This window comes from Hypanus sabinus, chromosome 7 (genome assembly GCF_030144855.1).
Source record: "Hypanus sabinus isolate sHypSab1 chromosome 7, sHypSab1.hap1, whole genome shotgun sequence".
NCBI lineage: Eukaryota > Metazoa > Chordata > Chondrichthyes > Myliobatiformes > Dasyatidae > Hypanus > Hypanus sabinus.
Genome location: NC_082712.1, coordinates 40,682,109 through 40,695,882, shown reverse-complemented (window position 1 = coordinate 40,695,882; position 13,774 = coordinate 40,682,109). Strand labels below are relative to the sequence as shown.

General features: G+C 41.8%; 1 long non-coding RNA gene across 1 annotated transcript in view; it reads right to left on the bottom strand.

The window, feature by feature from the left end:
- Positions 1-4,944: 4,944 nt before the first annotated feature.
- LOC132396737 (uncharacterized) overlaps positions 4,945-13,774 on the bottom strand; it is a 92,128-nt gene continuing 83,298 nt past the window's right edge. Inside the window, exons 2-3 of the long non-coding RNA XR_009513096.1 lie at positions 10,180-10,623; positions 4,945-5,018 (exon numbers count right to left, since the gene is read on the bottom strand). This is a non-coding gene — a long non-coding RNA (uncharacterized LOC132396737). The remainder of the gene's footprint in view (positions 5,019-10,179; positions 10,624-13,774) is intronic.

Sequence of the window (13,774 nt, the reverse complement as noted above, 5' to 3'; positions counted from 1 at the left end):
AATCTAATTCTTCCCTCCTACATAGCCCTCAGGTTTTTATCATCAATGTGCCAATCCAAGACTTTTTTAAATCTTCCTAATGTATCTGTATCTACCTCCGTCACTGACAGCGCGTTCCACGTATCAGCACACTCTGTGTAAAAAAACACTGACTGTACCTTTGACATCTCTCCGATGCCTTCCTCCAACCACCTTAAATTTATGCCCCTCCCCCATATTGGCCGTTAATGCCCTGGGAAAAGTCGCTACGGTTGGTTAACAGAGCGAAGTCAAAACAGGTCAATATCAGGTTCGCAGTCTCTAATGAGTGGGTGCTGCAAATATTGGTGTTTGGGCCCCAATAGTTATTGGTAACCTGTATTGATTATTGGAAGGGACCAAATAAAGTATCCCCAAGCTTACTGATGAAATGCAGGAATGTGGGAAAGGTTAAAAAGATTATGGGGAATATAGACAAGCTTCTTTAGCTCACAAAAGCTTACCAGAGTTCAACTCATTTTCCACATTAGAGTTCAATGTTGAAAAATGCGGCATGATCCTCTTAGTAGACAACAAAGTAATCGTAATTGATGAGACTTTGAGAGAAGTTGATGTTCAAAGGGACATGTGTGTCCTTGTATATAAGCCACTGAAAGCTAACACTGAGGTACATTGGGCAATTAGGAAGAATGTTTGCATGCTGGTCTTTATTACTAGAGGATTTAAGTTCAAGAGTGTTGACGTCATACTGCAATTGCATGAGTCCTTGATCAGACCACACCTGGAGTACCAGTTACATTTGCCTGCAAAAAAAAAAACATTTCTACTGCTGTGGCATGCCTGTCACATATGGAGAGGTCGGGAAGACTGCATCTCTGTACCTTTAAAATAACGAGAGGTGATCTAAGTAAAACGTATTTCTAATTGAAATACACCCAGAAACCACTTTATTAGGCAAACCTACATGTTACTGCTAATACTAGTAACATCATTGTCAATCATGTGGCAACAACTCGTTGCATAAAAGTATGCAGACATGGTCAAGAGGTTTAGTTGTTGTTCTAACCAGCAGAATGGGAAATAAATGTTGTACACGTGACTTTGACCGTGGAGTGACTGTTGGTGGCAGATGGGGAGGTTTGAGTATCTCAGAACCTTCTGCTCTCCTGTACAATTGTCTAGAGTTTACGGAGGATGCTGCTAGAAACAAAACAAAAAAAAAATAGTCGGCGAGCGACAGTGCTGTGGATGAAAATGCTTTGTTAATGGAGAGGTCAAAGAAAAACGGCCAGACTGGTTCAAACTGAAAGGAAGGCGACAGTAAATGAAATAACCGCGTATTACAACGGTGGTGGGCAGTAGAACATCTCTGAACGCACAGCATGTGATAGCCGCAACAAACCTCGAACATACCTGATAAAATGGCTGCTGAGTGCATCTTGTATTCAATCTAGAAATCAATAGAGTTCTGAGAATAAATGATTCAAGGGAAAGGGTATATACCGTTGTAAGTGGTAGAAAATCAACCACTGGACGGCAAAACATTCTAAAGGGGCTGAATGGGCTACTTAAAGTAGTTTCAGATTAAATAGTGTCAATAACAGTAAAATTTCTCTACTGCACGTAGGAAAGGAAAACATCTTCGAAATTCAGTTAATCTATCCCAGTAGACAAGGTCATGACAGAACCACGTGCAAAAATATTGATGATATTACCTTCGGATTTAAATTTCTGTTTGACCCGCGAAGAAAAGGAGGCTTTTGTTTCGGTCATATTGGATGCCTCGGACAAATGATGACTCGGAAGTGACAGGGCTTATCTCTGGGTCAATTGAATGAAAACTGCTTGTAATCAATGAGGCAAGTTAACGGTGTGGAAATGTTCACCTCGTCCACAGCTACAAATCTTGTGCACAGTTACAAATAACCTTATCTAAAGCGTCTTCCAACGAAAGATTCCAATGAAAAGTTCCTTCCCAAAAGATTACGTTTCGATATCCAAGTAAATCATAAAAAGATTCATGCTCTACTTTTAATCCAGACTCTCTTGATATATAATATTTTACATGCACACTTTAATCTCATGTTCTGATATTTCAAGCAGTTTTGTCTTTACAAAATAATAGAACGTCGTCGATGTGGCAATCGGTAATTTATCTAATTTCAAATGTCCTGATTAATAAATGAAAATAAAGAGTGCATCAAAATGTTACAAATCAGTCCCAGTAATTTAAAACTGAGTTTATTTTACCAAAATTAATATTTTTAAGGAAACAATTTTCGGTGAGCGCTACAAACTCCTTAACGCTTGGTTCTTAAAAACAAACGACCTAACTGACTTGATATCGAATTCCTGTTTTCCACTTTCATACGGAAATGGGAGAGTATTTCCCATTTCGCTTTCCAATGATTTACATGATTATTCCGAGGCATCAACGTCAAATTTGAATTTTGCCGCCTGCGTATTAAAGTCACAAACTTGTTCATAGCACGTTTGCAGTTGACAGCTTCAGGCTTCAAAGTTAAAGGGCAAACAAATAGTGCGAAAACTACAGCAAACCTTCCCTGTAACCTTATAAATTCTGCATATGGAAATAATAATCTCCCCTCTAAATATGGAACTAAACAAATCATGCATGTAAATTAAACAGCAAGTGGAACAATTTACCGCAACTATTTTTTCACTGTAAAGACAATATCGCACATTAATAATGGATGATACTATGTGTAATGTCTCAGTTAATTATTAGAGGTAGCTGGTTTTGTGATTTGAAAGCAGTGTAGCTTTAAGACTCCGGGTATTGTAAAGTTCATTCATGTTTTGGTTCACCTTTGCCCTGACCTCGTATTAAACAATGGCTTTCTGGGTGTACTAAATGACCACGGCTTGCCGATTTGCCAAATTAATGAGACCATGTCATTTTAAGTTTACAGTTCAATCGTGGATCAGCCAAGTGGAAAAACGAGTCAAGGGCTGTTAAGGAGCCACGCACAATGTTCAGAAGAGATTTCTGCTCCCCTTCGCTAGACTTGCCTTTCTCTCTTTAACTATTTATCTCACTATCTGTTTGCCTGTCGATGTGTCTAATAACTACCTATCTATCTGTCTCCCTATTTATCTTTGTCTTTTCGTTCTTCGTTTGTTGCTGTTTTGGTTTTCTTTTATTTTTTTTCGTCGTGGTTCATTTCCCCCAGCTGCCCCGCCTGGCTTTACACTCTAGTTGTCTATCGCTTCTCACGCACAGAACCTGTGCTCACAACTTCCGCTTTTATCTCGCCTTCATCTGTTCCCTACTCTACTCTGTCCACTTCTGAACTTCATCCACCAGACTCCACGACATTGTCCCCAATTTGCGTTGTGGCTCCAGTTTAAATATTTCACTTTCATACATAAAGAAACCGTGGTTCCTTTCTTGTTCCCTGCGTTCGCTTGATTGTTGACTTTGAAATCCAGGCATTATTGCTCTCCTGGGGTGCTAACATTCACAGAACAGTAGATAGGGAGCAGAAGGAATTATCCGTCTGTCGAATCTTATTCCGACTGCCCCTTGTTAATATTTTCGTAGCTTTGCCAAAGTTTGTGAAATTAAACAATTAAAGACCACATCAACATGAAGCTCTGGAAATGAACCCGCTCCGTCGCTATGAAGTCAAGATCATGTACTATGTTAATTTTAAATCCTACAGTTAATGGTCAAAGAATCTAGAAATGTAAACGCCAATATTTCACACAAACGTGATAAGTGTCTGATGTGAACTTAAAGCAGTGGCTGTCTTCACGTTCTTCGTCTAGTGTTGACCATAGCGAGTGTCTATATGCCAAAGGGTTGCTTCATGCACTGTACTATGAAAGTACTTACTTGAGTTTCGCAATCACATTTTGAAGCTTTTAACAACTTTTATGGCGATACAGCGTGGAATAGACCATTCGAGCTGCGTCGCCCAGCAACCCCAATTTAACCCTAGCCTAATCACGTGACAATTTACAATGACCAGTTAACCCATCGATCTGTACGTCTTCGGAATGTGAGAGGAAACCGGAGCACCCGGAGGGAACCCCACCCGATGACGAGGAGAACGTACAAACTCCTTACCGGCAGTGGCGGGAATTGGACTCGAGTCGCCTAAACTGTAAAGACTTGTGCTAACCACTACACTATCCTGCCGCCCAGGATGTCCTTATCTGGCATATAGATTATACCGTGCAATATTTTATAAAATGCAATCTCAGTTGGGTCTCTGCAATAGTTTTTGGTTTGTAATAACCTTTTTATTTCGGAAATATTGCAATCTCATGGTAGCCCATCTTCAACATCCTGTATTGTATACTCAGATTCTTGCCTTGTTGAGTTTGTATTTGGAAGAAATGCTGGTTCAGTCGGTTGGGCCAGTTGGCTGGAAATGACGTAACAACTGTAGGATAGAGTAGGAATTCTGCAGAGATACTTTAAACTCTGTTCTCCATCTGCTTTATGGAATGAGGGGCTCGCTTTTTGTTTTGCGTTGAACACTTCAGCTTTCTCGGTACCCATCAAAAATAAAGAAGTCAAAGAAAACCCCAGATCTTCGTGTACTGATAAAGATAAATATCAGTACACCTTTGCTGTTTCATCGAAGCTTTTCACATCTTCAGAGTTACGTGGTCGATATCAGTCAGTGGGTACACAAAGACAGACCGTATTCATTGTGAGTGGCACTGATGGGGAGGAAGCAAGGAATTGAGGTTAAGTCAAATATTTCCTGTGGCCTCTGTGATCCCTCTGTGGGAGCGGGACTTCCAGTGGTTCGTGGTTTAGGAAACGTCCGAAAGATTGACTATCTCTTCGCCTCCCCAGTAGCTGCTCGACCCGTTGAGTTCTTCAGCGGTCTGCTCTCTGCTCGTTTGCGTTATTGTGTGAAAAGGGTTTGCAATATGTGTATCAACAATGATTGAGTGGTTTATGGATGTATCTGTAAGGGATTACTTACGTGGACGTTGTGGGTGCTGGAACCTGGAGCAACAAACAATCTGCTGGAGGAACTCGGCGGGACGAACTGTACCTGTGGGGGTGAGATGTAGGGAGGAGGAACTGTCAATGTACGAGGTCAAAATCTACAAAAGAAGACTGCATTATATACAGTATGAGAAGTTTGACTCAGTTAGTGTAGGAATATATCTGGTAAGGAGGAACTGGATCACTTGCACGAGAGACAGTTCAATGTGTGTGTGTGTGTGTGTGTGTGTGTGTGTGTGTGTGTGTGTGTGTGTGTGTGTGTGTGTGTGTGTGTGTGTGTGTGTGTGTGTGTGTGTGTGTGTGTGTGTGTGTGTGTGTACTATACCACTAAATGTCACTTTACACTCAGAAGTGATCCCTCACGGCTGAGCATTGCCTGCTTACATTGTAATACTGTGGACACAAGTCGTGGCTGGAGGACCAACACGAGATCTATCGTCCCTGACAGGAGGGTGGCAGCAGATGCTTCTGTGGGCAGCGGGTCGACTCTTAGCATGGCAGGTGGCGGGGCAAAGGGAGCTCCTCCTTAACACTGGGATTCCCTGTGTCGCACCAGACTCTCCTTGACCACTTTGCCAATGACTTCCACAACTTCGAAGGGACGCTACTTGTTTCGTTCTTCCTCCGCCCGCCTCAGATGCCCTTGCTGTGATAATACGGGAAGCAGATGTCACCTTCGGGATCCGGCGTCAGGCAAGCGGATTACGTGGCCTGCACGTCGGGCCGGCCGAGTGTAATTGGACCGTCCATGCGGGATAAGTGGGCCTGCGAGAAGAGCAACCCTGGAAGGGTATTTGGAGGATTTTGTGGAGGGTGGTCAGTGAAATCAATTACGTGCTTCCTGTAGGTAGCGAGCACACAGACAAGACAAATTGTTTTGAAAGGCGTTACACCAATCTGCCTGACTGTACACAGTAAAGATCCACTAGGAAGACCAAGGAGTCACCACTCAGACAAAGTCTTCTTCGCCTTCAGTACGCCAGGACTGCTCTTGCCCAACAGACTGAAAGAGTGACTTCCTAGTGGATACGCTTCCTGTCAGCGTGGTACCTGTCACGACTTCCGTGCAGATTTTCAGTCAGTATGTTGTCTGGGTTTATATATGATTGATGGAAGGAGTGTATCATACCGCTAGGGAGGAGTGTTTTTCAAATGGTGGTCAGGAAGTAGTATCTGGCATGGGATCGAGGGGACTATTTCCTGTGTTTCTCCCTTAGGGATTTTGTGGGCAGTTTTATCATAACATGCATATGAACATGGAACATAGAACATAGAAAATCTACAGCAGATTACAGGCCCTTCGGCTCTTAATGTCGTGCCGATCATGTAACCTAATCTCGAGGCTGCCTAGAATTCCCCTATCACATAGCCCTCTATTTTTCTAAGCTCTACGTACCTATCTAAGAGACTCTTAAAAGATCTTTACCACCTTCGTTGGCAGTGCATTCCACACACCCACCACTCTCTGTGTGAAAATGTTATCTCTGACATCTCTCTTGTTCCTACTTTTCCAAGCACCTTAAAACTATGCATCCTCGTGTTAGCCATTTCAGCTCTGGGAAAAAGCCTCTGACTATCCACACGATCAGTGCCTCTCATCATTTTATACACCTCTATCAGGTCACCCCTCATCCTCCGTCGCTCCATGGAGAAAAGACCAAGTCCACTCAACCTATTCTCATAAGGCATGCTCCCCAATCCAGGTAACATCCTTGTAAATCTCTTCTGCCCTTTCTCTATAGTATCCACATCCTTCCTGTAATGAGGTGTCCAGAACTGAACACAATACTCCAAGTGGGGTCTAAGGTCTTATTATAGCATCAAGAATGCCTACCGTGCTATTCCACGCCCTCACTTCAGGAAGTCTGATCACCTAGCTGTACTTCTCCCTGAGTATAGGCAGAGACTGAAGACTGCAGCACTAATAGTGAGGACCAAGAAGGTTTGCACAAAGGAAGCACAGGAGCGCCTACAGGACTGTTTTGAATCAGTGGACTGGACTGCATTCAGGGATTCATCTTCGAACCTGGATGAATCTGCTGCAGTTGTTACCGACTTCATTAAAATCTGTGGGGATGATCGTGTGCTTACAAAGACTTATTGCACATTCCCAAACCAAAAGCCGTGGTACGTTGACTGCTGAAGGCTAGATGTGCAGTCTGCCGATCCAGGCCTGTAACAGAAAACCAAGTATGATCTGCAAAGGGCTATTTCAAGGGCGAAGAGACCACTTCAAACGAGGTTGGAGGCGACTGTTGGCACGACAACTCTGGCAAGGCTTGCAAGACATCACTTCCTACAAATCGAAACCCAGTAACATGAATGGCAGCGATGTTTCACCTCCAGATGAACCAACGACTTCTATGCACGCTTTGAAAGGGAGAACACAACTATACCTGTGAAGATCCCGGCTGCACCTTGATGACCCTCTCATCTCTGTCTCAGGGGCCGATGTCAGACTGTCTAAAGTGAGTGAACCCTTGCAAGGCGGAAGGTCCCGATGGAATACCTGATCAGGCTCCGAAAACCTGTGCTTCGAAAAGCTGGCCATGACGAGACTGAACTTTTGCCCCTGAAAGGACCTGGACCCGTTGCAATTTGCCTATCGCCACAATAGGTTAAGGGCAGGTGCAATCTCAATGGCTCTCCACGCGGCTTTAGACCACCTGGACAACACGAACACCTATGTCACGACGCTGTTCATCGACTATAGCTCAGCATTTAATACCATCATTTCCACAATACTAACTGAGAAGTTGCAGAATCTGGGCCTCTGTACCTCCTTCTGCAATTGGATCCTCGACCTCCTAAACGGAAGACCACAATCTGTGCGAATTGGTGAGAACATCTCCTCGCTGATGATCAACACTAGCGCACCTCAGGGGTGTGTGCTTAGCCAAATGCTCTCCTCTCTATATCCACATGACTGTGTGGCTAGGCATAGCTCAAACACCATCTATAAATCTGCTGACGATACAACCATTGTTGGTAGAATTTCAGGTGGTGACAAGAGGACGTACAGGAGTGAGATATGCCAACTATTGGAATGGTGCAGCAGCAACAACCTGGCACTCAACGTCAGTCAGACGGAAGAGCTGATTGTGGAGTTCAGGAAGGGTAAGACAAAGGAACCCACACCAATCCTCATAGAGGGGTCAGAAGTGGAGAGAGTGAGCAGCTTCAAGTTCCTGGGTGTCAAGATCTCTGAGGATCTAACCTGGTCCCAACATATTAATGCAGTTATAAAGAAGGGAAGACAGCGGCTGTACTTTATTAGGAGTTTGAAGAGATTTGGTATGTCAACAAACACGCTCAAAAACGTCTATAGTTGTACAGTGGAGAGCATTCTGACAGGCTGCATCACTGTCTGGTTTGGAGGGGCTACTGCACAGGACCGAAAGTAGCTAGTTGCAGAGGGTTGTAAATCTAGACAGCTCCATCCTGGCTACTAGCCTACAAAGTACCCAGGACATCTTTAGGGAGCGGTATCTCAGAAAGGCAGCGTCCATCATTAAGGACCTCCAGCATCCAGGGCATGCCCTTTTCTCACTGTTATCATCAGGGAGGAGATACAGAAGCCTGAAGGCACACACTCAGCGATTCAGGAACAGCTTCTTCCCCTCTGCCATCTGATTCCTGAATGGATATTGAACCCTTGGACACTACCTCACTTTTTTTAGTATATAGTTTTTCTGTTTTTTGCACGATGTTTAATCTATTCAACGCACGTATACTGTATAAAGTATACTGAATAAGATTTACTTATTTTTTATTATTATTATTATTTTCTTCTGTATTATGTATTGCATTGATCTGCTGCTACTAAGTTGACAAATTTCACGTCACATGCCGGTGATAATAAACCTGATTCTGATTCACGGCTCTGGAACTCAAACCCATGATTGATGAAGACGAACAAACCATATCTTTTTAACAATACTGTCAACCTGCGCAGCAGCTTTGAGTGCCCTATTGACATGGACCCCAGGATATGGTGGTGGTGGTAGAGGAGTGATTTAATAGCGCGGTGTAAAGCGGCGACCTTTGCGAGATAATGGATCGTATTAGAGATTCTGCAGATGCGGGGAATCCAGAGCAACTCACGCAAAAGGCCGGAGGAATTCAGCAGATTAGGATGCATTTTCACAAGCTGTGTACAAGTCTATTACTTTGTGGCTAGAGACATGTTACATTACGTTGTGAAAGGTGCATGGAGATCTCTGTGTGCGGATGTGGTTGTACAGCTGTGTGCGGTTGGTGCACTAAGAACCATTATGGGCGTACGCAGGAGAGGATGCTGATGGCGGCATTATTCTGTTGTTTGGGGATGGGGTTGAAGTGTGTGAAGCCCTGTATCACCAGAGGTTGTGGCGCTTTTTGGGAGGAATGTTCCGCTGAGTGGAGCACTTGGGGAGGTGTTCTGAGCTAGGCAGGAGGCAGGGGCCCAAGACGGTAAGCAATATTGTAGAACAATGGCAGATTGGGAAAAAAATACTGCCTGACCGCCACATTCCACAGAATAGACAGCTACTAAATAAGAATAAATAACTGCCAAGCAGTTTTGAACCAGGATCAGGCAAGCTTTAAAATAATCTGTAGTTATTAACCAATCTGGAACTACATTTGTGGCTGCTTGTTTTGATAAAAATAAATCAAAATGCCATTCTCGGACAAGAAATCCCACCTCAGCGAGCCCCGTTGACCTCGGCTGAGTACTCAGGAAAGGAAGGAACGATTTCACCCATAGCAATTCGCGAATTAGTACCTTTTTTTAAGAACTCATTGGCAATGTAAAGGAAAACTGCCGAAATGCAATTGCTGGTGCTTCCCCGTGGGGCCTATACTAATTTACTCATAACGTCTAAATATAGGTCTACACAAACTTAACTGAGGTGCTTTATTTCTCTCTAGATACATCCCGGGGAAGTCATTATGTGCTTGTTTGATCTATATTCAAACACAGCACGTTAAGAATTGCATTAATTTAGCACCAATAACAGCATAATGCTGCCGGCAGGAAAACATGAGAACTTATTTATGATTTGAGGAAATGAATTATTTACACCACATTGTTCGAATACTCTGACGTTCTCACTATTTATGGTAAAACTACTGAAATTCTGTTCTGCACTGGTGACATAGCGGCACTGCATTATTTTCTAGTTTTATTTGTAAATGTCCGAGTGTTTGTGAACGTTCCAACTTACAATTTTCTGGTTAGTTCTCAAGGAAGGAGTTGGATCGGCCTTGTCGAGTGAACTGGAGATCGGGAGGCCGGCGGTGCCAGAATCAACGAGAAGATGACACAATGCGGAGTTTCGACCCGAAACATTGACCAGCGTTTTGACTTCACAGATGCTGTTTGACTCGCTAAGATCTTCCAGCGGTTGATCTTCTGTTTCCGAACGAATTGTTTATTGAACCCCTTGTTATTCTTTCTCATCAATTTTCAAATATTTTAATAAGAAATGCGAAGCTTTAGGCTTGTTAGTTCCTTAGAACAAACTCACGTATGTCTATTCTTTATCTTATACTGTATTCCGAATGACCTTGAATTGCACAATGTAACGAATTTCATTATAATAGCCTGCTACATTTTAGCCAGTCCATAAAGGTATTCGTAGTACAGTCAATGTGGAGAATCTGGAAACCTGTTAGCGGAATAAATAATTTTTTAAATTACTTTCAAAAATGAGCAACTTTTCCAATCATTTAAAAGAGAAACTATATGGCACTAGTTTTAATGAATGAGGTAACAAGTATTCCAAATGACCCATGAATACTTCTATTAAAACCTTAGAGTTCGAAGTCTTTCCTCCCCTATTATTACTTACCATCTAACTTTCTAAACCCGCTTTCATCTGTAAAAATTATCCCGAGTTTCAAAAAAAAAGAGATTTTGTTAATTACAAATTTGATTTTAAATGTTCTGAGATATTCCATCATTCGGCAATTATGAGCCCTGTGAACTCGCCCGTCAGGGAAGATTTTCCCCCCTCCTTATTAATGATCCGAACCATCAAAGTGACCTTCTATTTCAGCTTATGCTCAATTGCCATATGTAAGGAAATTGTACCTACGGGAATTCTGATACACGGCAAGATTGGGCAATAAAATGTATAAAAAGTTACTTTGGGGTATAAATGAATACACTGGCCAGTGGATCGATGGACAAGAATATAACCATTGCATTTTATTGTCCTGAAATAATGTGCACAAGCTATTTGCTAAGTTTCTTCCTGGACCTTTTAGATCTTTCTATCCAGGTGCTTCTTTAATACCTATACATTTAAACTTGAGTTTGCCTCGATTCATGGGTCTTTCAATATTGAAATGTTATTAAATCTAATTTGAGAATGCAAGAACACAATGAAACCAAGGTGCTGAGATAATTACATTGTGATTAATAATACTCTTGCATGAGGCATTACAACACTTTTCAATAGCATTTAACTATGATCATCTTTTGGTTGGTTCATAAATAATACATACTTATAATCAACTACTTGACATCTAAAATGTGTACCTGAAAGCTTCCTTTCATTCTGTGGATGTGATACAAGGTTTCTGTATAAGTATCCACTGTTAGCAGGGAATCAAGCCAGCAGTAACATTATACGTGTGTGTTTAGAATTTTGATTACGCGACACACATTCCATAAGATGGGTACAGTTTGGTTTAAAAGGTTACATATCGTTCACATGGCCACAGGGAAGTGTCGTGTTTCCGTTTTGATTTTGACGTGGTCACTACAGCTTTAAAACTTTACAAAGTCACGTAAAATGCAGTAACAAGTTGTGGCGGTTTCTCTTTTTCCACAGGCATAATAAAACATGGACTTGCCTACTCCGGATAATTGCAGACGCGAATGTTGTGGGTGTAGGTGACATCAAAGGAAGGATTCATACATTAAAGATTAACTGGACTATTTGCTCATCCATTATTGGGAATAGTCGATTGTGCTGAGTGAGCTGCACTAAAAGGCAAGCAGTGTTCCGTTTCCGTGCAGCCTAAAGTCATCTAGGCTCAATACAACAGTTAAAAGATTTGGGTCACTTCAAAAGGCTGAGTTTGTTTTGGATGCACATGTTTTATGCACAAAGGGGTTGTGCTGGATTTTACTAGCGATTAATCTTAACCAGATAAGAACTGCAAACTTACCTCGCCAAAAGAGCAAAGATCCTTAGCTTCTGGTTATTTTACAAAATTCTACTTGAACTGCTGGCTTGCACTCCTGTACCATTGGCATTCTGTCAAAAGTATCTGGAAATTTCTTGAAAACAAGGGATCAGGATCAGCTCTCTACCCAGGGTGTGCTGAACTCCAGACTAGACCCAAGTTTAACCAGCAGAAAAGACTACAGTGTACCTTGTAATACTGTTGAGTCATTCCACCACAATCCAAAAGTGAAAATGCGCAGAAGCTGTAAATCTAAAATAAAAGTAGAAAATGCTGGAAGAAGTGGAAAATGCCTCCAAGAAAGAGAAAGAAATAGAGTTACCATCTTCCAACCAAATAAAGGACCAGCGTGAAAAAAATTGCAGAGCCAAGGTGGAACAGGAAGATCGAAATGAAGTGTTTGGGATACTGAAAGGATGAATAATACAAAGTATAAGTAATGCTGATGCTGGGTGAGAGAGGGCAAGAATGTTTGTTAATCGCAACTGAGGTGTTGTTTCTAGAAATAAATGAGAAGAGAGAAACAGACACTGGAACTGTGGCATACAAACACTGCAGAAATTCTGAACTTCAACAAGTGTTCATTTAGCATGGCAAGAAACAAATGTGATGGAATGCACATGAAAAATATTAGAAATACTTAGTAGGCCAGGTAGAATCCATGGAGATGGAAAATCAACCTATGGGATTAATTCTGTTTTTTTTCCCCCCCCTCATGGATGATGACTGATTACAGAGTATTTCCAACATTTTCTATTTTCATTCCACAGCAAGATGACTTCTTAAACTGACACTGAGATTTAAAGCACAAATAGTACCTATTGGTAAGTCTAATCACAAAGTAATTTGCAAAGCAGAATCCACAAAGCCTAAATGCTTACATTGACCTAAACTTGACTGAAGTGATGTTTTAAAATTTAGCTAGGAAGCAATTTGAAGCACCATTTTTAAAGAAAGGAGTCAAAATGGTGATAGGGTTGAAGAGAAGCTACAAAGGACATGAATGATATATGAGACACTGTAATGTGGAGGTGGTGGGGAAGATAGAGTCAACTCCAAAGAAAGTTGGGCACATGATCATAATTTTGATTTTAAAAAACACACAGAAGTCTGGAAACAAGCAGCAGATCAGACGAGGGCAAAGATAAAAATAGAGTTAACTTTCAGATTAATGAGCTTTGATCAGAACTGGAAAAAGGTGAAGATAAGATGTTGACAAATGGAGGTGAGGTATGGAAATAGAGCAATGGCAGTGATGGTGGGGTTTGGCACATGAATAAAATGAATGAGATTAGAATCAGCTTTATTACTGATTTATTACCGCTAATGTTTGTGATGAAATTTGTTGTTTTGTAGCAGCAGTACAGTGCACCACATAAAAATCTAAGTTACAAAATTAAATAAATAATTCCAATGCCGAATAAGAAAGTAGAGTAGAGAAAGTAGAAACCTGATGACAAAGGGGAAGAAGGCATTCCTAAAATATTAAATGTGCATCTTTAGGCTCCTGTACCTTGTTGCTAATGAAAAGAGGGCAGGGTGACGATCCATATTGGATTTCACCTTTTTGAGGCACTGCCTTTTGAAGATGTCCTCCATGGTGGGGAGGGTTGTATGCATGAT